Source organism: Camelus dromedarius, chromosome 8 (genome assembly GCF_036321535.1).
Source record: "Camelus dromedarius isolate mCamDro1 chromosome 8, mCamDro1.pat, whole genome shotgun sequence".
NCBI lineage: Eukaryota > Metazoa > Chordata > Mammalia > Artiodactyla > Camelidae > Camelus > Camelus dromedarius.
This window is the reverse complement of record NC_087443.1, coordinates 17,029,246-17,056,751: the sequence shown is the minus strand read 5'-3', so window position 1 is coordinate 17,056,751 and position 27,506 is coordinate 17,029,246. Positions and strand designations below refer to the sequence as shown.

Genomic DNA, 27,506 nt, shown 5'->3' with positions numbered 1-27,506 from the left:
ACAACTCAACAAATAGTAAGTAGAACCACAAGGAAAATTAATAGACAATGATGGTGAGAGGAGATATGAAGGAGCAATTAGACCTGGAAAAGTCACCTGAAGCAAGAGCCTCACTAACATACAAGCCTACAACCTCATCCCCCTCTCTTCTATTCCACATAACACCACCAAATTAAATTCCAGAAAGCATTCACTTCCATCACAGATAAAAGGAAAACCTAGGCTATATTTGCATTCTTAATGGGATTCACAATGAATAGTAGAGTCAAAATGAAGTACATATTCAGGCTATTCTAATAACAGGATCAGATGCACATCTTTATTCCTCTAGCATATAATCATCTAAAACTTACAGAACTTCACTTATACAATCAATTATCCATCATCATTAGAGTCCAGAGTGCTTCTACCCATCTCTTTACACTCAACTGATTTGTCTAATAATTGTGCAATTCTTCTTCTGTCGATTTTCTGCTCTTTGCAATTAATGGCAGAAAATAAAAATTCTAAATCTCAATCATAGTCAATAAAAGCTAAAATAAGGAAAAGAAAAAAAGAAAGAAAGAAAAGTAAGAAAGAGAGAGAAAGAAAGAGAACACATGAGGTGTCTCCACACTCCTTGTCCTTGTCATGAAGGTATGAAAGAGGTGCTCAACTGATGCAGTATTCCAAGGAAGTCAATAATAAAACTGAAGGATGATATAAATGGTGAAGATTTACTTCACTTGCATTGTCCTTCTAAGAAATTCTATCATCCTTCTATTTTCTTATATGTTAGTGTATTTTAGCACTGTTGGACATAAGTGATGAGTAGTGTTGGAATAATTGCCAGGGTGATAAAGTAGCAAAACATTTCAAAATATATTAAAATAAGATCACAACAGTCTCATGTTTCTTAGATTTATAAACAAGACCAAATCACCCACTGCAAGATAAAATGAGTTTTACTCAATTTAAAAATGTAAATAAATATTCTCTTTGTTCATCCAAGGGAAGTTTTTATTTTAATTTTTAATTACAAGAAATTATGACAAGGTAACCACAAATCAAAAGCAAACAACAGAGTCACAAAAACCAAAAAGAAACCAAGCTAATACAAAAGAAAATTATCAAACCAGAAAAATACCATATGATATCAGTTATATGTGGAGTCTGAAAAAAAAAATAAAAAAAGACAAATGAATTTACTTACAAAACAGAAACAGACTCAGACATAGAAAATAAACTTATGGTTACCAGGTGGGGGAAGGAGGTGGGAAGGGATAAATTGGGGGTTCGAGATTTGCAGATATTAACTAATATATATAAAATAGATAAATAATAAGTTCATACTGTACAGCACAGGGAACTATATTCAATACCTTGCAGTAATCTGTGGTGAAAATGAATATGAAAACGAATATATGTATGTTCATGTATGACTGAAGCATTGTGCTGTACACCACAAATTGACACAACATTGTAAACTGACTCTACTGCAATAAAAATATACATAAAAAAAAAGAAATTATGAAAGTCACAAAACATCAACTCTTGCAAATAATTAGAACTGCTTCAAAAAGAAATTCAAAAACTAAAGTTGGGTACACTACAACCCTGATGGTATAACTGACACTTAGTATTTTATTTAGTCTAATATTTGAAGTATATCATTATTTCTTTTCATATTCCAATAATGGAATATAGTGCATTCTTTTTATATTTCATGTGTACTTTTCAAACACTGTATACCTATATTTGGAAAAATCCATATTGACAATATTTGTTTAATAAGGTTTAGTCCTGTTGAATGTATTGTAATTACTAAAATATCTAGGTTGGTTTCCTCCACTGCACTTACAGTTTCCACTTTTTCTAAGTTTCATTTGCTTTTCCCCTCTCTTTCATTGTCTTTTTTTGATCTGATCCAAGATATTTTTTTCTTTTCCATTTTATTCTTTTCAAAAGTTTAGAAGTTACACATTACTTCTGACATTTACTCATTAAATCTGACCTTCACATTTAACTGAAAAACGCTCATTCTAAACAATACAAGGATATTAGAACATGAGTCTAATCAATTGGTTAAATAATTTATATGCTATCATTTTTCAATATTTTATTTTTGTTGTTTTTATACCCAACAGAATAAACATTACTACTACAGATCTTTCTCAACTTACAGTAGGTTATGTCCCCCAAAACTCATTGTAAGTTGAAAATATCACAAGTTGAAAATGCATATAATACACCTAACCTACTGAACATCATAGCATAGCCTCACCTACCTTAAACGTATTCAGAACACTTACATTAGCCGACAGTTGGGCAAAATCGTCTACTGCAAAGCCTATTTTATAATAAAGTGTTCAATATCTCATATCATTTATTGAATACTGTATTGAAGGGAAAAGCAGAATGGCTGTCTGGGCCCAGAATGGCTGCCCACCCCAGTGGACGTGCGGCTGACTGGGGGCTGCAGGTGCCCCTGCCCAGCAGCACCAGAGAGGATCCCACACCAGATCTCTGGCCAGGGAAAAGAGCAAAATTCAAAGTATGGTTTCTAGTGAATGTATATCACCTTCACACCAATAAAGTTGAAAAATCATGAGATGAATCATTATAAGTTGGGGATCATCTGTAAATATTGTTTAAAAAAAACAATATTTGTTTTAAGTACCCACATCCTCACGTATTTCCTTCCAAAATTGCTTCTCCTCAAGTTCCCCCAACTGAGTTACAGGTATTACCAGGTATCCAGTGCCTCTGGGAAAAAATTTTTGAGTTTTTCCCTTGATTATTCTCTTTCTCCTGTACCCATAATCCAATCTAACAGCAAATCCTCTCTTGGCTACAACTTCAAAATGTATCAAGAATCCAACCTTGCCACTTTAATTTTACTATTTCCAAGCCAGTACAACGCACCACAATCTCTCACATGGAGAACTTCTAACTGTCCTCCTGACTTTATTCTTCCCTCCACCCCACCTTCTGTCAGCATTTCTACTGTACAGCAACCAGAGATATACCTGAATCCAATTAGAACATGTGCTCCTTGAGGGGTGGGAACAGGTCAGCAGTAGAGGGCACATTTAGCATGCACGAGGTCCTGGATTCAATCTCCAGTACCTCCATTAAAAAGAAAAAAAAGTGCCCCTTTGCTCAAAACCTTCCAATGATTCCATCTCAATTAGAATTAAGGAGTTTTGGGGGAGGAAAATAGCTCAGTGTCAGAGTGCGTGCTTAGCATGCACAAGATCCTGTCTTCAATCCCCAGTACCTCCATTAAAAATTAAAAAAAAAAAACAAACCCTTACTAGAACTAAGGAGCTTTCAACAGCCAGTAAGGCCACACAACCTGGCCCCAACTACCTCTCTGACACCATCTCTTATACACTCTCCGTTACTCACTGACCTCTATCCAGCCTGGCACACACACTCCTGGCCTCAGGTTCACGGCTGGAATTCTGGCTGGAATATTCAAAATCTACGGCCTCACTCCATTCACATCTGTGTTAATTATAATATTGACCTCAAAGAGGCTCTTTCCTGAACTCACTTTCATAAAGAGCACATTTCATTCTCCTTTGCCACTAAAATGCAGTCATCATATTGTTAGCAGTTGTATCCTCAGCACACAAGACAAACCTGGCATACAATAGATGTCAAATTAATACTGAATGAATGCATAATATATGATTAAAAGAAGACAACTGAAATTGATGTGGAAAGAATAATCAAATATTTAAACAGAGAGGCAAGAATTGGATTTTTTGGAAGAAAACCCAAGAAGAAACCATTTAGCTGTTATCTGCCAGTGTGATTATGCATCTGAAGCATAAAGGCCAATTATTCACTCGATCACTTACAAAGTTCTATTAACTCTACAAAAAAATTCCCGAAAAATCTCAAAGATGCCAACATCTGAACTAACTCTCTGGGATCCAGTTCCTCCCCAGGTTACAGTAACCTCTGCGCTCACTAACTCCCCTGGGCGGCTCTGGCTTTGGGACTCTTCCTCTAATACCCATGGCTCTTCTCTTTGCTCCAATTTGAAAATCACCTCCGGTTTGGTAACACAATACCCTGTAAAGGGGAAATTGCATAGGACTTGGAACAGGTGGCCCGAAGTTCAGGACCCTTGAAGGAGAACAAAGCTATGCCTGCACGAAGGTAGGTCCACTTGAACATTTCACTGGGGAAGAGGAAACAAATGTTCTCTGTAGTCCCTGAAAGGGATCCATCACCTCTGACCCCTGAATTTCAAATCTATAAATCATTAATCTCTACAAAGAAACCACCTATATTAGCAGCTAAAAAGGAAACAAATGTTACTTGAAGTTACAAATTATGCAATCCCTTACCCACGAGAGGAGGTGGCTATAGTTCTCCAGCATCATGTCCTTGTACAGGGCCCTCTAAGCAGGGTCCAGGTGCTGCCACTTCTCCTGGGTGAAGCCCACAGTCACATACTCGAATGACACTAGCCCCTGAAACAGCACATCTGTGTTCAATCCAGAGTGACCAGAACTGGATAACACGCAGTGTGCTGAGGATCTAACATCCTGCCACGTTCACAGTTAACAGTTGAATGGAAAATGCAACATAGGAACCCTCGTGTCACTATTGTATGTTGTGGGAAAATGAGGAATCCTGGCATAAGGACCTGCCCGTGTATTAATTTCTTAATCCACACAAAAAGTGTATGAGGTGCTGCCAGTGTGCCAGGAACTCTTCCGATTTCTGGGACTATGAAGATCAATAAAAGAATAATCCTTAATCTTGCTCTCAAGGAGTTTATAATCAGATCAGAAAACATATTTAAACATAAATATCTGCAAAAAAAATTGTATAGAAGCAATGCTAAAAGTCTCTGAAACATAAATGGGTAGTTGCAAAGGGGGGAGAAAAGTTTAAGTTCTATTTTGCATTATCAGGTTGAGCTTTACTGAGGGGTAAAGCACTAAGTCTTGACACAAAATCATGTGTTCTTTATAAATCTGGGCAAACTACATAAAAAAGGCATGGAAGCATTAAAAAAATACTTGATAATTATTGGAACTACATGATAGGAGAAAAGGGTTTGAGATGCATTAAGATAAAGCCTCAAAGATAATCAAGAGCAAGATTATAATTGAGGACATGATCCTACAGCCTAAGGGTTCTGAAATATTTGATCATTATTAAATGATTAATTAAAATTGGAGCTAATTAAAATTGGAGCACTCACCTAGCACAGCTATTTATGTATTTATATATACATGAAATCTCATTATTTTTCAAACTCAAATATCTGTATATAGGTACGTTGATAATTCCTTCCGATATTCCAATAGCTTCTCTTGGGCACCCCTGGGACAATGTCAAAGTGTGGTCCATAGGTCAACATCAGCGTCGGCTGGGAACCTGCCAGAAATGCAGAATCCTCAGGCCCCATTCCACACCTAACATCACAGCCAGTTTCCAAGATGGTCACCGACGATTCTCACCTCTCAGGATTCATGACTGCATGCAGTCCTCTCCCACACTAAACAGGGCTGACCTCTGTGACCAACAGGATGTTGCAGAAATAGCAGAGTATGACTAATGAGGCCAGGTCACAGAAGAATACTGTTCCTTCCACTCTGCCCCTTCATGGATCACTTTCTCCAGGAAAAACCACCTGCCGTGTCACAAGGACACTCCAGCAGCCCCACGGAGAAGTCCACCTGGGGAGGAAATGAGGCCTCCAAACATCAATACTAATTTGCCAGCCATGTGAGTGAGCCATCACAGAAGCAAATCCTCCAGCCCCAGTTAAGCTACAGCCTCATGAGGCCCCTGCATGAGATAGTAAGTGTTTCTTGCTGTCTTAAGCAGCTTGGGGTACATTCTAGTGCAGCATTAGATAACTAATACAGATATTCTGGGAGTGGGACTTATCGAACTGTGTTTTAAGAAGCCTTCCAGGTATGAGACACTGAAGTTTAAAACCCAGTGATCTAGGGGAGTCAAAAATAAGAACACTAAAGGAATGTGAGGACTCTGGCACCTACAGCTACAACCAACACTAAATATAGCCCAACTCCTAGCCAGAATAACATAAATCCTCACACTAAAAACTTACTTACCTCAGTTCTATTACCAGATACATGTCCAGCTCATAACAAATGACTGCAAGACAAACCAAAAAGCAAAAAAAAACAGACTCAGAAAAGATGAAGAAATCATCAGAACAGACTCAGATACAACACAAATGTTGGAATTATCAGACAAGGAGTTTAAACTAACTCTAATGTGTTGAATGAAAACATTAGACAACATTCAAATACAAATGAGTAATATAAGTAGAGAAATAGAAATTCTAGGGAAGAATCAAAATCAAGTGCTAGAAGTCAAAATGCACGAGTCACACACGAGCCAAGGAAAGAACCAGTGAACTTGAAAACAGGGCAACAAGAACGTCACAAACTGAAATGTGAAGAGAAAAAGAAAGAAAAAAACAGAACATCCAAAAACTGTGGGACAACCTCAAGAAAGTATAATATATATATAACTCGAATACCAAAAGAAGGAACAGAGCCAAAGAAATACCTGAAGTACATAACCAAAAACAGTCAAAAACTAATGACAAATCCAGAAGTCAGAGACTATCAAGCTGGATAAATACCCACAAAAACCACATCTAGTCATATCATATCAAGCTGAAGAAACCTCCAAAACAAAAGATCTTGAAAGAAGCTAAGAAGGCGGGGCGGGAGGAGGGTAGCTGATGCGGTGTGAACCTTACCTTCAAAGGAACAAGGATAAGAATTACAACAGAAGTCTCAGAATCCATTCAAGCAAGAAGAGAGTGGAGTGAAATATCCAAAGTGATAAAAGAAGAAAACCACCAACCCAAAATTAATGAAAAAGACACACTGAGTCATACGTTTATATAATTCTGAATGACAAGGGTAAACTCTTACAAGCTTCCTGATGAAAGAACAGCTGACTCACAAAGTAAAAAGAAGTACCCTAGCTTTGGATTTCCCCTCTGCAGTGGCAAAAGCAAAAAGACCGTGGGATTACAAGAGAAGAATTTCAATGGAGGAATATTATACATTTAAAAAAAACTGTCTTTCATATGAAAGGCCCCCAAATCAGACGTATTCAAATGAGCAGGGCCTCAGGCAATAAATCACCATGTAATCTCTGCAGAGAAAACACTAAGGAAGTGCTAACAAGCTGCCAAACAAGTCTCAAGCAAGGGGAAGGCGAAAAGGACAGGAAAGAGTGAGAAACAACAGATCTTGTTATTGACGTATGGTTACAACTAGATGGATGATATTAACATGATTTGAAATGTATAACATAATGTTCGAGAAGACCTCCTGAAAGAGAAAAGACTTTCCGTAAGAGAAGAGCCAGTAATATACTGACAAGTTAGCACAATGGAGTCTGGGTGTGGAGTGGGTTAGACTGGCAACTTCAAACTTACTAAGGTCATCCAAGAGGGGCCAGGGAAGAGGAGCAGCAGATGAGCAGTGAAGTCATCCTGATATGTTAGGACATGTAAGTTCAGTTGTAATACTTAGGTGTGGGTTGGCAGCTCTGAGAATTGAATATCACAAAACTACCAAATTAACAGAGAAGAAAGATGAAATAATGAAAAATATGAATATGCCAGAAAAGGTAAAGATTCTGAAAAAGTATAATTAGTAGTATAAGTTATGATATAGGTTCATTCCCGGGTTTTGGCACCAAAAAAAAATAATAAAAAATAAGAAAATTAATTATGATACATATTGTATTATGTGTACTCAAAAGCAGTATTTAGGAAACTAAGACAGATATATAAAACCAAATACATGAATTATCACAGACACTGTGAAAGGATATATTTCTTATCCAATACAGAATGTCATTTTTGTCTAAAAAAACAAGATGTTGCCATTTGTTGTTTACCAAAAATAAATCTAAAACAAAGCGATAAAGAATGTTTATAAAAGAAGGAATGGAATGCACAAAATATTACAAAAAATGCAAATAAAAGGGAAGCACGCATGGTCTTATTTATATCAGATTAAGAAGAATTTGTAGCCTTTAACTTTTTTTTTAAATAAAGTACTCATACTGTACTTTCTCTTAAAAAAAGGGGGGGGGGGGAAATAGGTGCTATGAGGCAAAAACAAATACACATCACTATAAACCAGTAAGTGTATTTTTTTTTAAACAAATGAATAGTAGCTTCCACTGGGGCAAGGCAGTGGCAGTGGGGAGGTGAAGACGTTTGACTTTGTACCATTCTTCAGTGTTGATGTTTCCTAACCATGTGCTATTTTTAATTTGTTAAAATCACAACGGAAGTTTTTTTTACAAGTAATTTTAGTTCTTAAAAATGACACCTGTGTATAAATTCTGCAGCTCTTATTCAGAGTGGGCTCTGACATAGAACAGCAAAATTAGACAGGCAGTATATCATGATAGTACCATACGAAAAACACTACAAATTTAGGCACTATATTCAAAAAAAAAAAGAAGTTTAGAAATGAATGAGGTTACCAGTCCTCTGCTACCCCCCCCCCGCAAGGGTCTCTGCTGATGCCTGATTTACACCCTTTAAAATGATCACATTAAATGGAATACACAGCTCTCAACACCAGCATGACTCTTTCCTAAATAAAGTCCTCTTCTGACAGTCCCCCCTGAACAGACAGACCCCATAAAACCTGATAGACACCAAGAGCTCTCTGTAACCGAGGAGAGGAATTCAAGTCCAAGAAACTCAAAGTGAATACTCAGGATTTCCAAGTTACGTAATCTTCCGCTCTCTGCGTCTTCTGCATAGATCTGTGATTTACACACCCTGATTGTGTACTGAGATGCCGGCGCTCCCACAGTAATGGTAGTGATGTCTGCGGCATGAAGAGCTTGATTCAATTAAATCAAGAGTTTTAAAGTTTGATTAGAACCTGGTATCCTTTCAGTTAAGGGAAAATGGAACGCCCGGACGCAACAAGCTGCCACGTCTGAGGTGCACTGAGGGGAGCCGTGCCACAGTCCGACTGGCGGCCTCCCCACGCACATTTAAATGGAAAAAAGCAACACCGTCAGCTTTCCGTCTAAAGTTATTTGATAGTAGACGTCAATGTGTCAGTGTCCCATGTTAATTACAAAGCCTCTGTCTTCTTACTGGAAGACTTTTACACCGTAATTCTTATGCTGACCACAAACTGGTCACGAGGCAGACCTTTCCTAGAAGAAACTGGAATTCCATTCGTGTGTGGTTCCCCACGCCCGCCCCCATCCCCGCGCGCACGCTCCCCCGCAGAGCGGCGCAACCCCCTCACAGCTCTTCTCTTTTACTCACAGCTCTGTTGTCTTCCTCTGAAGCCCGGGCCTTTGGCTCTCCCTCCTTCTTTTTGCCTTCTCTTGCTTGGTTTTATTTTTCTCTTTGCTTCCTCCTCCTTTGCCAGGATACACCTGTCCCTCCAGAGTTACATCAGCGCACCTGTCTTGACTGACCAAAAAGCCCTTGCTCTCCCAGGCGCAGCTTCCATCACGAAGCATGACGATAGCGCGTTCTGACCCCACGAGGAGCCTCTGGACGTCGTAGGTGGCATTGAAAAGACTGCCGTGCCAGAGGCTCGTGATTTCCTCCGTCTCCTTCTCCTTGGGGCTTCCCGACACAGTGACAAACATCATGAGAATCTTGCCCTTTTTCGTCACTTTCAGCATGCTCTCAGGCTTGCCGGGGTCTCTCTGTGAGAAGGCAACAGTAGCGGAGGGTCTCCTGCTCCCGGAGGTCTCCTTCTATGCCGTCATCTCTCTCCCGCTGTTCCAGAAGACGAGCCGTGTCCGCATCACTGTAGTCGCGAATGTCCTTCTTCTTCCAGGGAGGCGGGATGGCCTCGCTGGGCGTCTCGGGGGGCCGACGGCGGCCAAGACCCGAGCTGGCAGCAGCAGGAGCAGCAGCAGATCAGACACACAGAGAAGGTCCATGGCGGCACCTGTCCAGCCGGAGGCCGCCACCTTGGCCGCGCAGCACCGGCCGCCAGACGCTGCTGCCTTAAACTTTCAACAGGGCAAACAAAGGCAGGTACCATGTAATGATCAATGATAACATCAACCAAGGCTCAGGTCACATCTGTATGTATCCAAATAGATAACAGAAAAACTGTTACAATGACAAGATAGTTTGATTAAAGAGAACAAATCATAATTACACTAAGAGACAATATATCTCTGTCAACAAGAAAGGACTACCAAGCAGAGTTCACCGAATTCTCATGTTCAGGTAATTAATGACAGCTAAATTCACTGGGCAGTTACTCAGAAGAATGTCTTTCGTGGAATATTTTAAATATATATTATCTCATACTGGGGATAAACCTATAGATAGATACTATTTTCCTCATTTAACAGGTTCCCCTAAACTGGAACCAGGTCATCTGAAAATAAAGTGCTACTTATAATTATTATGTTATGCTGTGCTTTCAGAGAAAATGTTACTAAATTCTACAAATCAAAGGTTTTACAAGCTACTTTGTCTGATAATGACATATAAAACCAAAATTTTAAAAAACTCAGTGAAAAGTCACTAACTCATAAAATGAGACATTCTCTAACTAAAAACTTTAGATCAAAGAAGAGTAACCAACATCCAAATTACTACTTTCCTGGGAAGAAACAATGGGGAAGTTCATTACATGAAAACTTAAGACCTACAACTAAAGCTGTTACAGAGAAAACTTGTCTTTAACTTATTTTTAAAGACTAAAAATAATTATGAACTTTATATTTAGCTAAAATAAATATAAAAAATAACAAACCAAAGAAAGCATGAAAACAAAAGGATAAAATCTAAAATAAATAAAATTAAAATGAAGCCAAAATAAACAAGGAAGACTAAATTAAACCAAAAGCATTTTTTAAATATGTCACATAAAATGGGCAAAATTTGGGGGGGAAAGTGAGAAAACAAAAATATACAACAGACCTGAGGAACCACATATATCCACAAAGATGCAAGATAGTAAAATTTTAAGAGAATCATATGTGGCATTTCACAGCAAAAAATTTTCCAAATATAGAGAAGGAAACATTGCTTACTAGTAAAATTTTAACAAACTGATCCTAAAAAAAAGGTCATTAGACCAATAACTGAAGATGAGATTTGCAAATCCATTGATGACATAAAAGCCAACAGGACTGTGAATCTCTGCCCTGAATTCTAGCCAGCCTTTCAAGAGCAGATTAGTCATGATGTCACACACTTTCCACAAAATATGGAGAGCTCCACAAATTATTAACGAAAAACCATAGGAAAACTTCTCTTACAGTTTTGATTGAAGTGTACCTACTAATATATTAGCTCAAGAGTATATTATAAAAATAATATATCATGACCCACTGAAATGTGCTGTCTAGTGGCTTTCTGCTATTCACAGTGGACTTTCCACCTAAAACATAGGAAATGCTCAATAAATTTTTTGAGTTTTTTGGGGGGAGGTAATTAGGTTTATTATTTGTTCTTAGAGGACATACAGGGGATTGAACCCAAGACCTCGTGCATGCCAAGCATGCACTTTACCACTTGAGCCAGACCCTCCTCCAATAAATTTTTTTAAATAAATGAAAGTCCAGGTCAGGTCTATTCCAAAAATATAAAGCCAGTTCAACAATAGGAAATATAATCATTATATCAATACATTAATCTGGGACACAGGATGAAAACCACTAGTTAATTAGATGCAAATTTTCAGTTATATTTTGGCAACAACCATTTAGTAATGGAAATGGAAGAAAAAAATAACAGTAATGTAATGTTGAAAATGATAACTAGCTAGAAAGTTACATAATTCAGGTCAAAAATCATTTAAGATGTTAGAAAAGAAATCATACCTGGAATGGGATTTATATCCAGAATATATAAAGAACTCTGACAACTCAATAAAAAGACAAAAAAAAAAAACCATTTTAAAAATGGGCAAAGAACTTTAATAGACAATTCTGCAAAGAATATACACAATGGCTAATAAGCACATGAAAAGATGCTCAACATCATTAGTTATTAGAGAATGCAAATCAAAACCACAATGAATGACTGGATAAAGAAGTTGTGGTATATTTATACAATGGAATACTACTCAGCCCCAAAAAAGATAACATAGTGCCATGTGCGGCAACATAGATGGATCCAGAGACTGTCATTCGAAGTGAAGTAAGCCAGAAACAGAAAGAAAAATATCATATGATATCACTTATATGTGAAATGTGAAAAAAAAAAATGACAAACTTATTTACAAAATAGAAACAACTCATAGACAGAAAACAACCTTATAGTTACTGGGAAGAAAGGGGGTGGGAAGAGATAAATTGGGAGTTTGAGATTTGCAGATACTAACTACTATATATAAAATAGATGAACAAGCTCATACTGTGTGACACAGGGGACTATACTCAATATCTCATAGTAACTGATAATGAAAAAGCATATGAAAACAAATTTACGTATGTTGATGTATGACTGAAACATTATGCTGTACACCAGAAACTGACACATCATAAACTGTTTATTACTTCAATAAAAATATGTAGACAAAAACAAACCCACAATGAAATACCACTTCACCACCAGGACGGCTATGATTAAAAGGATAGAAAACAGCAAATATTGGCAAGGATGTAGAGAAATTGGAACCCTAATACATTGCTGGTGGGAATGTAAAAGTGAAAAAACGTGTACATAATATTCATAGCAGCATTCATAATAGCCAAAAAAAAAAAGAGAGAGAGAGAAATAACCCAAATGTCTATCAACTGATGACTGCAAAAACAAAATGTGGCATACCCTACAGTGGAGTATTATTTGACCATAAAAAGGAATGACAGATGATAAAAGCCACAACATGAATGAACCTTGAAAACATTTATGCTAGGTGACAGAAGCCAGACATAAAGGCACATATTATATATGAACTATGTATATATTTATATGAAATGTCCATTATAGGCAAATCCACAAAGACAGAAAGTACGTTAATGGCTGCTAGGGACTAGGGGAGGGGAGAATGAGGAATGACCGCTAATGAGTACAGGGCTTCTTTGGGGGCTGATAAAAATGATCTGAAGTTAGTGTTGCTGGTTGCATAACTCTGTGAAGATACTAAAAGACACCGAAGTGTACACTTCAAAATGGGAGTTATATGGTATATGAGTTGTATCTCAGTAAAAGTGTTCTTTAAAAAAGTGTTTCTGTAAGACATAAAGCAATGTTCCTGAGATCCAAGACTTATCAAAATATTGAGCCATCAAAACTAACATAAAACTTTCAGACAATTTAACTTAGCAAACACTTTTTTGGGTTGTGCTTGAAATTTTTTACAAAAGGGAGACGAGATCCACCTGATGTAACTCTTTTAATTCAAAGGGGGAAAAGGTATGTCAAAAATAAAGACTGTAAAAGGGGCTTTTCTTGCTAGATATTACTTTTTATTACAAAGCTCCCTTAGTCAAAAGAAAAATACACTAGTGACAAGAAAAAGTCCAGAAATACAGTCAAATACGTGAACAGTGTCTATTTGCCAAAAAAAAATTTTACACCTTATACTGTATAAAAATATATATTTGAATTAAAAGTATAAAACACAAAACCAAAAACAAGGAAACACTCAAGCAATAACATATTAAGTCTGTTATAAAAAGGTAGAAATTCTTAGATTAGATTGAAAAGATTGGGCTACATGGTGCTTACAAAGGAGACACTTAAAACATCTCATAAAAGTTCATTCATTCATTTAATAACTTTTCAACACTTACTACACCCCGAGGATACAACAGTGAAAAGCAAAGACCTTCCCCTGCAGCCTTCACTCAAGAAGAGGAAAACGGACGGTGAACAGCACAGTCACAAGGAAACCCGGGTGTGATAGATGAGAAATGCTATGTTAAAAATAGACAGTGGATTAAGGTAAGGGGGATGGGAACGCTGGGGGTTAGTGCAGCAATTCTAAGCCGGAAGTCTGCGTAGAGCTTACTGAGCAGTGACATTTGAGCAAGGTCCCGAGGTGGGGGGGAGGGGCGAGCCAGCAGGCTCCCTGGGGAACGCGTAAGGCAGGCAGGTACACGTGGTACCAGGACAAAGATGGCCTCGTGCCCGGTATGCTTCTACATCAGCGAGAAGGCAAGTGGGGCCCAAGCAGAGTGATCAAGGGGTGGAAGAGGTGAGACTGGAGAAATAACGGGGCCACCTAACCCACTCTAAGAACTCTAGCTTTCACCCAGAGAAAAATGTAGATGCGGAGCAGAGGAGTGACACAGAATAACCCCATGCACAATTCTGTGAGGCGCACACGGGATTCTATGCTCAGGTGCCAGGGAGGAGGAGCAGCAAACCCTGCTCTGAGCCTGTTCCCAGAACGCAGCCAAGTACCCTGGGCTGGTCAGGGTAACCACGGCGGGGAGGATCAAAAGATGTCAGATTCTAGATACATTTTAGATACAGGGCCCAGGGGTTTTGCTGACCAAAAAGATGTGGAACCTGAGAAAAAATATAGGTCAAAGATGTTTTCAAGGAATCTGCTATGAAACAAGAAAAGGAAGGCTCCAGAGGGAGCAGGTTTGGGAGGGGGAGTCCAGGACCTCAGTGTTAGTCATGGTGAGCTCAAGTCTATTAAACTTTCAATCAGACACAGAGTGAACCGTTAGGTAAAAGCATCTCGGGTGCAGGAAGAGGTCTGCACACCAGAGATTATCAGAAGTGACCAGGCCACAAACAGTCCTGATGAGAAGACACGGGATCACCAAGGGAGAGGCCTCAGACTGAGAAAGGAGGAGGACCAAGGACTGAGCTCTGGGGCACACTAACCTCCAGCGGTAGGAAGGAGGAGGAACTAGCAAACAATGAGAGAGAAGGAAAATTTACAAAGTGTGGGAGCCAAGTGAATAAAGTGGATGGGAGGGAAGTAGCCGATGGTGTCAAATGCGGTTAAAAAGTCAAGTAAGATGGAAGACTGAGACTTCACCACTGGATTTCACAATGGAGCTCAGTGCTGACCTTGACTAAAACGTTAAGGGGTGGAAGAGGGTTTTAAGGCTTTTAGTTCCTATCAGTATGCTAAATTAGCACCATTGCTGGATCCCACCCAGATGATCATCCCAGGAGGAAACAGAGGCAGAAAGCAAAGCAAACTGTGAGAAAGCCCAGGTGGGTTATCTGAACAGGTGTGTGAGCTGTGCTTTGCCCTGGGACAAAAGGCACCTGCTCCCACCTGGGGATGACCAATGACAAGGGGGGAAGAAATAACTGCAACTTATGTTATGTTCTAGAGAATAATTTCCCTAATATAAAAAAACCCTATAATTGTAAAACTTTCCATAAAGAAAATCCAGACCCTAGATGCATTCACTGGTGAATTTTTACAAACAACTAATCTTCAACAAATATTTCCAGGAAATAGACAATGAGGAAACACTTAACATGTTTCTTTAAGGCTGTATAAAATTGATATAAAACCTGACAAAAACATTATAAAAAAGGAAAATAAAAGTCCCCTTCATGAATAAAGACAAAAATCCTAAGTGACTTATCATGAAATATATTTAAAGATCAACAACAGGTGGGATTTTTTTTCCTGGAAAATAGGGTGGTTTCACATTTGAAAATCAAAACATTAACAGAATTACCTCAATTAATATGCTAATATCAATCCATTAAAAGAATAAAGAAGAAAACCATACAATCATCTCAACAAATTCAACACCCATTGAATAATAAAAACTTTCAGCAAACGAAAAATAGAATGAAACTTCCCAAAGACTATCTACCAAAAAAGTTACAACAAATACCATCCTAAATGATAAAATATTGAAAGGTTTCCCTTGAAGGCTGGGATGAAAACAAGTATATACTATTCTATTTCATGATACATGTGAGCTCCTAGCCACAGCAATAAATAAAAAGAAAGGTTCTTAAATGGGTTAAAAAGTAAGAAATGGCTATATAACATAATTGTGTGGCTAGAAAATCCAAAATAATTTACAGATAAAATGCTAGACATAATAAATGGTAAGGTCACTAAAAAAAGTTCAATATACAAAAATTGACACTATTTCTTTATGCTAGCAATGCCCAAGTAAGGAGAAAATTTTTCAACCACCTAAGAATAAATCTAACAGAAGCACAACATTTACACATCAAAATTATCAAACATTGATGAGAAAAATTAAAGGAGACCTAAGTAAATGAAGAGAAAGGCCATGTTCATGAGTTGAAAATTCAAGACAATATTAATATAACCAACTCCCAAATCGATCTATAGATTCAGTGCAATACCAAATTCCAGTAGATTCCCAGGTAGAGGTGGGGCATGTTGAAAAGATGATTATAAAGTTCATACAGAAATACACAGGACTTAAAGCAGCCGAAGTAAATCTTGAAGAACAAAAGTGGAAAACATATATCCATAGATATGAGTACTTTTCACAAAGCTACAGTGGTAAGGGCAGGGTGGTGCTGGCCTGAGGCGAGACAAAGAAGCAATGACAATAGAAATAAGAACCCAAAAAGAGACCACACATTCGGTTGCCTGATTTCCAACAGATACCACTGCAATTCTGCAGGGAAAGGAAGGTCTTTTTGATAAAAAAATACTGCAGGAACTGGATAGCCACAGCCCAAAAAAAGATATATTCATGTTTATGTATATGTGTAGAATAGTTTGAAATGGATCATAGACTTAAATGTGAAAGCTAAAACAATTTAAGCTTTCAGAAGATAACAAGAAAATTCCTTTGTCACTCTGGGATGGGCAAGACTTTTTCTTTTTTTTTTTTTTTTTTTTGGTGGGGGGAGGTAATTAAGTTTATTTATTTATTCTTAGAGGAGCTACTGGGGATTGAACCCAGAACCTCATGCATGCTAAGCATGTGCTCTACCACTTGAGCTATATATACCCTCCCCGCCCAAGGCTTTTTTTAAATAGGACACAAAGAGCACTCACCATTACAGAAGAGATTGATAAGCTGGACTTAATTAAAATTCAGAACAAGCCTCAGATTCAAAAAAGACATCTGCAGTACATGTGTCTGAAAAAGGACTCATTATCTAGCACATATAAAGAATTCATCCATTTTTTTTAACAAACAAAACTGGAACACACACTGAAAAAAAAAAAAAAGATGATCAAAATAGAAAACATGAAAAGATGCTCAACATGATCAGTGTTTAGAGAAATTCAGGTTAAAACCACAGTGAGCTACCACTACACCTCTACACTCATCCACCAAGTACTGAAAAAGAAAAAAGAAAAGAAAGCCTCACAAGCAACAGCAAATGCCAACCCGGCTCTGGCACAGCAGGCCCGCTCACACGCAGCTGGCTGAAGGTCAAGCAATGCAACTGCTTTGTCAAACCGTTGGCCTGAATCTATCAAAGCCAAACCTGTGTACGTGTGCTATGACCCATCAATTCCACTTCCAGGTTTATATCCCTCAGAATCAAGTGCACAGTGACAAGAGCCAGAATAAGAAACAACCCAAATATTCACCCAGAGCAGAACAGATATTCATACCATGGGGGGAGAAAACCAAACCACTGCTACACATGGATGACTTCAAACACAGAATGTTGAGTAAAAGAAGTCAGAGCAGAATATACTGCATGATTCTATTTGTATGAAGTTTAAAATGAGACAAAACTAATATATAATAATAGAAGTCAAAATAATGATTACCCTTGAGTGAGTGGGCAAGTACAGTCTTTGAAAGAAAACAAGGAAGCCTTCTGTGGTACAGCAAATGCCCCTTATCTTGATCTGGGTGCTAGTTATCCAGCTGCAGAGCATATGAAAAATTCATCAAGTTGTTCCCTGAGGATTTGTGTGCACTTCACTTCAACTTCAAAAAAAAGAAAGAAATGTTAACAACTTGAAAGAAACAAGATTTGATCACTGACTAGATGTGCAGGTAAAGGACAGCACTTAGAAATAAATGCTGTTTGTCACCCGGATGATGGGCTGGCTGGTAATAACATATGTTGGGAAATAAATGAGAAGGGTGGGGTTATTAGTAACAGCTTTCCTTTTGGATTTGTAGGGTTTGAAGGGCCTTTAGAAGAGCTATACAGAGATGTCTAGCAGAGAGTTGGCCACTTAGGTCTAAGGTGGGGGAGAGGTCTGGGCTGGAGAGCCGGAAAAGCTTCCCAGCTAATGGTACAGCCCCAGAGAGGAGAGGAGATCAATCAGCAAGACCTGAGGAAAGTGAGGACAACAGGGGACCAGAAATGGACACCTTGGGAGAAACAGTAATAACAGGCAAGAAGAGGAAGAAGGCTCCATGGAGAAAACAGAAAAGAAATAATCACAGAGGAAGGAACAGACCAGAAACCAATCAAGACTTTCCAGGAGGGACTGAACATGAGTGCCAACTGGACAGAAGGCTCAATTGAGGCAAATACTATAGAATCACAACATTTGTCTTAATAAGGCCACTGCTATCCCTTCCCAGACAGATCCAACAAGTGAAGCGGTTTGAATGTGAAAGGACAATGGGGAAGCCTTTGCCAGAAAATACAACTTTAACCTATCCGCTGCACAGTCTACACATAATATTACAGGAGATTATTTGAAGGTGATATAATCCATTCTTTCTTGCAGATATCCCTGGTTCCACGCCTGGATCAAGCAGGACCATCAGAAAGAGGGCTACGAGGCCCCGCTGTTGGAGGACCTAGAGACCTGCATTGACTGAGTTCTCCTTTGGCACAAAGTGTCCAGATTCCCCGGAGAAGCAATTACAGGCAGCAGGCTGCACTGAGATCCAGTGGTCACCTAAAAGATTATTTACTGTGATACCTACAGGAAGACTAGGAAAGGAACATTTTTTTTAGAATTCTTAATGCCGCATAAGAATTAGCATGATAATTTTTTTAGGGTCAATGCAAATCATGTAACAGACAACAGCTGCATTTTTGCTGTAACCATCAGAAAAATCAAACAAATTTGGCCAACAATAGCACAGAATAGCATAGAAATAGAATAGGACCTGCATATTTCTGCATACTGACATATGCTCCTGCATATTATCTCTGAAGTTGATTTTCATCTATTTCTGTATTTCCCTTCTAACCCACTGACCTTGAAAGTCTCATATAGGAAATTGTAAACAAAGTAGGGGGAAAAAAATAACTCACCTGAGATACATTCATTTTCTGTGGATCTAGGAAACATGTAGAGAATCACAAAGGTGGGGCTGGAGAAGAAAGAATGGATCACAAGAGATCTGATCTGCCCTGCATCTCCTGAACTCTCCTGCCTACAAGCTCCACACACTAGCTAGATAAAATGTACCCCAGTAGGAGAGCATCTTTTGGTCCTTAATTACATTGGCAATAATTTCTCAGTCTTTTGATAGTAACTGGGTTTGACTTAACTATGTCTGAAAATCTGACTGTTGGCTAGGCTGCTGAGAATGAGCCAGTCAACCTCTTGGGCTCAGTGGTTTTCATCTTTCATGCTAGGCAAAAACAGGTGATCCATGAAGCTCTTTCCTTCACTACTTTCTGTGCCTGAGAAGCCAGGATGAAGGAAGCACCCCCATCTCTCAGTGCCACGTGTAATAAAGGGCAAAAGTGAGAGCCTCTCAGGAACTGAAGAGTGGAGAATCTGAAATAGGCTGTTAGGAATGTCTGAAATTAAATGTTCTTAGTGGTAGTTGGCATCCCCCGCCCCCTCCCCCAGACTATGCTCCCTCAAACCCTCAAGTGTAATTTCTTGGGCAGACTTGCTCCTTGCCTTAGCTTAGCTCACCTCTCCTGAAACTTGGCTCAAACCTCAGGCTGTCTCAGTCTGCAGGGTGGCCTGCGGAGCGCAAGGATCCCATAGTGCTACCAGCCGTGCAAATCTAGGGTTTCCTCTTTCTTGGCCTTGATCCTCCTTTGCTCTGCAGCCCTGGCGGGAGGTCTCCATTCAGAAGAGCCGTCTTCCACGTGGGACTCCTCTTTACCTCACAAGATGGGCTTTGTGAGGTAAACCTGAACCTAGGGGACAAAATCATTTTAGTTGGAACCTACATGAGGGCCCCCAAACCTGGAACTTCCTGTGCCCCAAAAATCTCCGGTGGGTTCTTTAATAAACTCAAGTTGGGACCACTGAAAACACACTGACTGGACAGTTCAGATTAGGCCCAGAAAGAACCATTATGAACTGTGATCCCAGAGCCCTGAAGAGACACCAAGAATCCCACAAATCCAGGTGCCCCGTGATAAAGAGTCCACGTTATACTTCACAGCGACGTCCAGTCCTGGAAAGGATGCAATGCCAGATTCGGGCAGAATAGTTTCTTAGGGAGGAGGGAGAGGTGGATGTGCCCCCTAGCGCCGCCTCCCGCGGGCTGTGTGGTCTTGAGGCACTCGCTGGCCTCTCTGGGTCTCTGTTTCCTGATCTATTAGAGCGGAAGGGCGAGAACTCCCTGCAGTCCTCACGGAGCGCGCGGCGGCCTTAAAACAGGGGTCGACAACACTACTGCGGCCTTTCTTAGGATCCGCAGGCGCCGGTGCCCGAGCTAGGGCCATGCCCCAAAGACCCACAGCGACTACTCTAGCGGGCGAGGATCCGAGGTCCGTACACCGCCCTCCCGCAGGCTCAGCCAGCTCTTCGCTCGGGCCACGCCCCAACCGCGCTCCAGTCTCTGCGCGCCCAGACTGAGGCTGCGCGCGGGGTGACGCATGCGCCAAAGCGCCGGTCCGGTGCCCCCGCCCGCCGGCGCGCGCCGCCGACTCTTAAGGCGCTTCCCGTCGGGCTCCGCGGCGGGAGCCCCGCCCCGCCCCTGCGCTTCCGCCCCGCCCCGGATTTGGCGGCGGGATCCGAACCCACTCGTGTGAAGCTAGCCCAGCACCTGACGCCGCGAAAGCCCGGAGACCGCGGTGCAAACATTTAAAATAAAACAAACCACGTGATATCAGGGCTTCTCCCAAGAAGGCACAGCAGCTTAGTGCTGGCGATGTTGGCAACAGTAGTCATGTGCTGGCGAAGTTGGCAACAGTAGTCATGAGGAGAAAATGCGATGATTATTTGTAATACCAAAAATTGTAGATGAATAAAAATACACACAAAGTAAAGACTGTCACACACAGCCTCCTCCCCCTTAGGTAACAGTGCACAACCTTCTGACGTTTTACAAAAATGGGATTTTCAAGCCTTAAGTACTTGGTAAACAATATAAACATTTTCTTGGTCAATATATTTACAGCTCTTCCTCATCGAACATTTCAAACAAACAGAAAATTGGAAAGAATTCGGTCAGCAAACATACCTTATCTAGAGTCAATAGCTGTTAATATTTTGCCGTATTTGCTTTATCTAGGCGTGTCTTCGTGTTGAAACTTCACTACTAAGTGTGTCAGCATGTATCTTCTAAGAGGAAGGACATACTTTTACATAATCACAATACACTTATCACACCTATAAAATTAACAGTAATTCCATACAAAGCATCTAATATCAAGTCCATATTCACATTTCTCCGATCATCCCAGGAGTGTCTGTTATAGAGGTTTTGTTAAGTCTTTGAAGCTGTTTTTTCAAACCAGGACAGGATTCAACAAAACCCACATATTATAATATACAGTAGTGATATGAGGAAAGTGTAAGTGTAGACATGGCAAGATTCACTTGATTCACTAAAGAATCAAGTACTAATTTTCCCACTGGAATAAGTGTAGGAAGTGCATTCTAAAAAAGAGCATAAACCTCCAAAGAGGATAGAGAAATTTTGTTTTAATTCTATTTCATACTTTCTGAGCATTCCAGACTGTTCTCTACCAATCCAACTGCACAGTGTGTCAAAATCCAATTTTATCAGAAAACAAAATTCCCATCCAGAGTTGTCAATGTTCAGGCATGTTTCACAGCACAAGCTTTAACACCAGTCCTAAATGAATATTACAGTTAGTTGGTTAAAAAAAACTTTTTTTGAATTTTAACATCACTTTAAAATAGCACAAGTCAGCAGATCATTTAGAAAACTTTCAAAGCATATACACAACATTTATAGGAGACTGACACGTGATAGAATTAAATCTTGTGTATTAAAGGTGAACCTGTAAGTAATAACAAACACTGCCTCAATTTGCTGTTCAAGAGAGTTTTGAAATGCTGTGACTCCCCACAATTATTTTAAATATTAAGAGAATTGCATTATTTTAAACTGTGCAGAATATACAACTTTCAAATATTTATTCATATTATTCATATCATTTTAAATTTGCACAATTTACATTCTCATAAAATGTGGCAGCACTGTACAAGCAATCTTTCGCAGGGCTCAGATGTGCATGAATTTCTTCCAACATGGTTTAGTTACATAACACTACTCCCCCAACAACACAAATCAAATTTCAATTCCCACTTTATATTAACTGTGAGGAATCCCCTAAAGTACTACAAACTTGGCTGCTAGCTCTCCAGTCTACAAATCACAGCAGGAATAATACATGATATCATAATCAGTGGCCAATCATATAATTTCTTTCAAAGTCTGTTGACGATTGGTCACAGCGAATCTGTTATTCAATTCGGGCAGAAACAGCAACAGTCATAGTTGTCTGGGCTCTTTGCCTCCCAGTGATGAACTGTTGTGGTTACTAAGAACTGCAAAACTCCTGGGATGCAGTGACTACATCCAGACCTCTGCAGAGAGACGACCTAACTCTAGCATAAGGCCACATCCCTGGGATGAATCCCCTGACACCCATCCTTCTACCATGCCCGCCCGCGCGCAGACACACACACACTCCGTTAAAATGATGTCAGAATTTACTGTTACTTCCAGCTTACACCTAATAATAGGCCCCTGACCTCCCTTTCATAGAGCATTTACTAAAATGGACTTACAATTATGAATCCTTCCTCTGTTCCTTCAAGAAGTACACGAATCTCCTACAACTCAAAAGTGTCTCTCTCAAGGACATTAAAGCCTTTAAAATTAGTCATCAGAAGGAACAGGGCCTCTGTCTTCCAATTTCTGTGGGATAGAAAGCTAACTTCAATAATTGCTGACCGATAGCACACACAGCCGGCCTAACTGCATTTACACTGACCAACTCTCTAATTTATCACTTCTCTGACTCAAGCCCCTGCTTGCCTCACCCCCACTCTCCTTTTAAAGAGTCTAGTCACCTCTGCAGGAATCCGGGTGGAGGACAGCTCTTACCCTTACTGTCAGTAGTTACTGAATAAAATCTGTTTTCATTGCTTTAACCTTTGTCCAGCAGTGTTTATCTTTGACATAAACCCGAAGATATGAAATGGATTCCACATGTAAAATTTGGTTTGGATGTCAAAACTGATGACCTGCCACATGCACAAAGAGGGTATAGAGGTTTATTACTCACAGAGTGAGGCTGTCTGGAGTGAACAAGGACGCTCCCAAGCAGGTCCACAAATGGCTTGAAAGAACAGGGGAGAGACTGGCATAGAGGTTTTATTGCAGTTAAGGGATGGGACTGAATATGGGCTCCAATGCACATGCAGATGCTTGTGTGGTTTGAAGTTCCCTCCAGAGCCAGAGGAGGGAGCACCTGGGTTTTCATAGCCGTTTGCCCAGATGCTAACCAGAAGGGGAAGGAAGACTGGTGGATCTTGAAAGCTGTTCTCAGTCAAACATCAAACGTGCAGTTGGACTATCACACAAAGCCACATTACATTTTACATAAAAAAAAAGGAAGAAGAAAATTAATGGGAAATTGACCAGCAAAGATGAAATTGCAGCAAAAAAAAAGTGATAATGCTGGAAGTGAAATTCGAATTGAACATAAATGGAAATAGCTGGGGGTGGGGAGTGGAGGATGCCAACCAACACTGCCACCATTCAAGAGGCTCTAGATTTGCAACCGGAGGAACTTGCTGAAGGGGAACTCGTTGCTATAAATGAGGGAAGTGACAAAAAGAACAAAGAGGTCCCAAAGGAAGTGATACTGTTTTCTGGGGATTTTTCTAAGCCATTGTGTTAGTCTTCTATGAGATGTTAGTCTTGCTATACTGATGTCCAGAACTTCAGAGAGTGTCCAGCAAACTGCTTCTGCACATATAGTGAAACCAGTTGTCTCTTTCCAGCTCAGTTCTTTTAGGAAATTGTTACAGAGTCACAAATTATTCAGGTAGTTTATTAGTAGTCTATGGATGCATTACAAATTGCCCATGATTTAGTGGCTTAAAACAACAAATAACTATTATCTCACACCATTTCAGAAAGTCAAGAGCAGCTTATCTGGATGGTTTCAGCTCAGATTCTCTCTTGAGGTTACACTCTCAGCCAGGCTGCAACCATCTGAAAGCTTGGCCAGGGCAGACTCCACTTCCAGGATGGCAGCTCACAAGGCTCTTAGCAGAGGTCCCAGTTCCTGGCCATGTAGGCCTCTCAACACAGCAACTGGCTTCCCTCAGGGCAATCAATTCAAGAGAGAGAGGTAGAAACCAGGGTCCTTTATAACTTTGCCTCAGAAGTGACATGCCACCACTTCTGCCACATCCTGTTGATCACGGAGGTGACCCCACTGCATTGTGGGAGGGGATTATACCAGAATGTGAATACCAGGGACTGGGATCACTGAGGGTGACAAATCACCTAGAAGGGAGATGATGGTGGCAGTGTCCTCTGTAGAATGCAATTACGGCCCTGTGTATGTGAGGGTCTTTGCACCCAGCCATGTTTTTCTGTTCCAGATGTTTTTCTGCATTTCCTTTCATTTGCTGACTCTCTTCTCTTGTATTCTAATTTTGTTCTAAGTTTAAAAAATGGTTCAGATGACTGGATAAAGAAGTTGTGGTATAACTATACAATGGAATACTACTCAGCCATAAAGAAGAATGAACCAATGCCATTTGCAGCAACATGGATGGACCTGGTGTTTGTCATACTAAGTGATGTCAGACAGGGAAAGAGAAAGAAAAATACCATATGATATCATTCATATATGGAATCTAAAAAAAGACACAAATGAACTTATTACAAAACAGACTCAGAGACATAGAAAACAAACTTATGATTACCAGTGGGGAGAGGGGTGGGAAGGGGTAAATTGGGAGTTCGAGATTTGCAGATATTAACTACTATATATAAAATAGATAAACAACAAGTTCCCACTATATAGCACAGGGAACTAGATATTTAATTGAAAATATTGAATATCTTGTAGCAAACTATAATGAAAAAGAATATGGAAAGGAATATATGTGTGTATATGTATGATTGAAACATTATACTGTACACTAGAAATTGACATAACATTGTAAACTGACTAGACTTCAAGTTTTTAAAAATAGTTCAGACACATTTTCATAGTTGAGTGTAATTTACATAAGTTCAATTTCCAATTTGGTGCATTTTGCTCATTTTTGTTTCTGTCTCAGTGTGAGGGTTGCAGACTTTGTGTTAGATCGAATTAGGGAATTCTGCTTTTAATCCTGAAGGGGAGGGATGTGTATCAACCTGTCACCAGGAGCAAAAGTCATATGGTAGACGACCTGCTCCCTGTATTCCTCTCTGATCTTAGAGGCCTGCTAGGGGACCACATGTTTGGGCTGAACAGCTGATTGGTAAACATGAATATTACTGCTGGACACAGTACAGAAGCCCATGTTTTCTATTTGAGACGCCAATATATATTTAAGCAGATTATATAAAATGGGAGGCTTTGTTCCCTAATCAATTATAACCTGCCTCTATTGATGATCTATTTATTTGAGATACTATCCAGATGCCTAGCCCTTAATATGACTGAAGAAGATCAAGTTCAGAAGCAGGAGGGTCAGTTAGGAGGCCATTGCAATAATTCATGTACAAAATAACGGTGGTGGCTGGGGTAATATCACTGGAGATGGGGTGAAGTGGTCAAAATCCCAATATATTTTAGGGTGCAGCTGATAGGGTTTTTTTAGCAGTGCATGAGAGGTGTAATTGAAAGAGAAGAGTCAAAAAATGGCTTTATTGGGAGGGTATAACTCAAGTGGTAGAGTGAACGCTTAGCACGCATAAGGCCCTGGGTTCAATCCCCAGCATCTCCTCTAAACATAAATAAATAAATAAACCTAATTACCTCCCCCACCCCAAAATAGACTTTGACGTTTTGGGCCTAAGTAATTGGGCAGGTGGAATTGTGACTGTCATGGGGAAAGGCCAAGAGAAACAGGTTGATGGGGGAAGATTAGGAGCCTTGCGTTGGCCACAGTGATTTTAAGATGCCTATTTAACCAACACGCAAGGCTGTGCAAATGGTTGGAATACGTGGGTTCTGGATATCAGGGCAGAGGTCTGGATTAGAGATTTGAGTTTGAAATTTTTAGGGATATAGGTGTTATTTAATGCCTTATGATTTTAAAAAATCACATTAAGTGAACAGTGAGATAGAAAAGAGAAAAAGGCCCAAGCGTTAAGTCCTGCCCTAAACATCTGGTTATCTGGTATGAGTAGAGTGATTATCATCTAAGCACCCAAACATGAACACTTTTGAGAATGAAAATGAGCACTACTAATCCTTAGGCCTAGAAAACAGGAGTAGACTAAGACCATCCCTTTCACATCGTAGGGATGGTCTCCTTGCTGACGGGAGGGAGAACATACTGAATGCTCAAATAAATGATGTGTGAAATAAGCATGAAATCATCTTCTGGAAGAAGGGAAGAGCAACTAGACTACAGACATCTGGTGTCACTGCTGAACATGTGAAGAAACCATGTTGGTTGGTGGACACAAATTTAAAAGTGATCAGAATGACAGTGTTTTCACCCAAGTCCAGCTGCATGGGTGTCGGAGCATAACAGGCAACATTTGCCGAGTTTGGGGATTGATAAAGCAAGAATGGAGGGATTAATAATGACTGAGCATCAACGTTAAGCTGGGCAAATAGGGAACGGGGACATCACTGGGTGAGGGGCAGCTGGAAACGACAAGGCCTCAGACAGGATCATAACAAGGTGGCAAATAAGATCACTGGAGGGGAGGAGTCAAGGGATGAGCAGCCAGTTTGTTAGACTTGTCATCTATGCGGATACTGAAATGACCAGTTTTGACATGGGCAGGTTGGAGAGAGTGAGCCAGTGAGACTAAAATTTTCAAAGAACAAGAAATGATCAAAGATCAGATCTGCACTTGGCAAAGACCCCTTTGCAACTTCACAACCTTTCATGGGGTGGGGGAGGTAATTAGGTTAGCTAATTAATTAATTTTACTTTTTAGGGGTGGTACTGGGGTTTGAACCCAGAACCTCATGCTTGCTAAGTATACACTCTACCACTGAACTATACCCTCCTCCCTGACAAACTGACTTTTAAAAATCAATTGTATCTAGGCTTTTTCCCAATTCAGGGTTTCCCTACTTTTGTAACTTTCCTGTTGGCCTTGAACGTCTGTTGAAAGTAGGCAGTTTGTCCTTTGTGCACCTTGTGATTATGATTTTTCCATATCTCAAGTGGAGATGTAGTGGACCACTGGATTTCAAGAGATTTGTTGGACAGATTTTCAATGTGAGATGCTCTTCATAGGTGTGAGACTAAAGACCCATCACGAGT

The 27,506-nt window shown here is 39.8% G+C and overlaps 1 long non-coding RNA gene and 1 pseudogene across 3 annotated transcripts; both read right to left on the bottom strand.

Moving 5' to 3' along the window:
• Positions 1–926: 926 nt before the first annotated feature.
• Positions 927–10,017, bottom strand: LOC105106618 (LRP chaperone MESD-like; annotated as a pseudogene).
• Positions 10,018–16,758: 6,741 nt separating this feature from the next.
• LOC105092559 (uncharacterized) lies at positions 16,759–20,627 on the bottom strand. 3 transcript variants are annotated; one of them, XR_010381897.1, is made up of 5 exons: positions 20,223–20,627; positions 19,749–19,978; positions 19,133–19,191; positions 17,676–17,838; positions 16,759–17,103 (listed from the first exon to the last, which is right to left on the bottom strand). It is a non-coding gene; the product is annotated as an uncharacterized LOC105092559 (long non-coding RNA). The 3 variants fall into 3 exon arrangements; XR_010381896.1 differs by having other exon boundaries at positions 17,676–18,805; positions 19,749–20,627; XR_010381898.1 differs by having other exon boundaries at positions 17,676–17,775; positions 19,749–20,627.
• Positions 20,628–27,506: the final 6,879 nt, after the last annotated feature.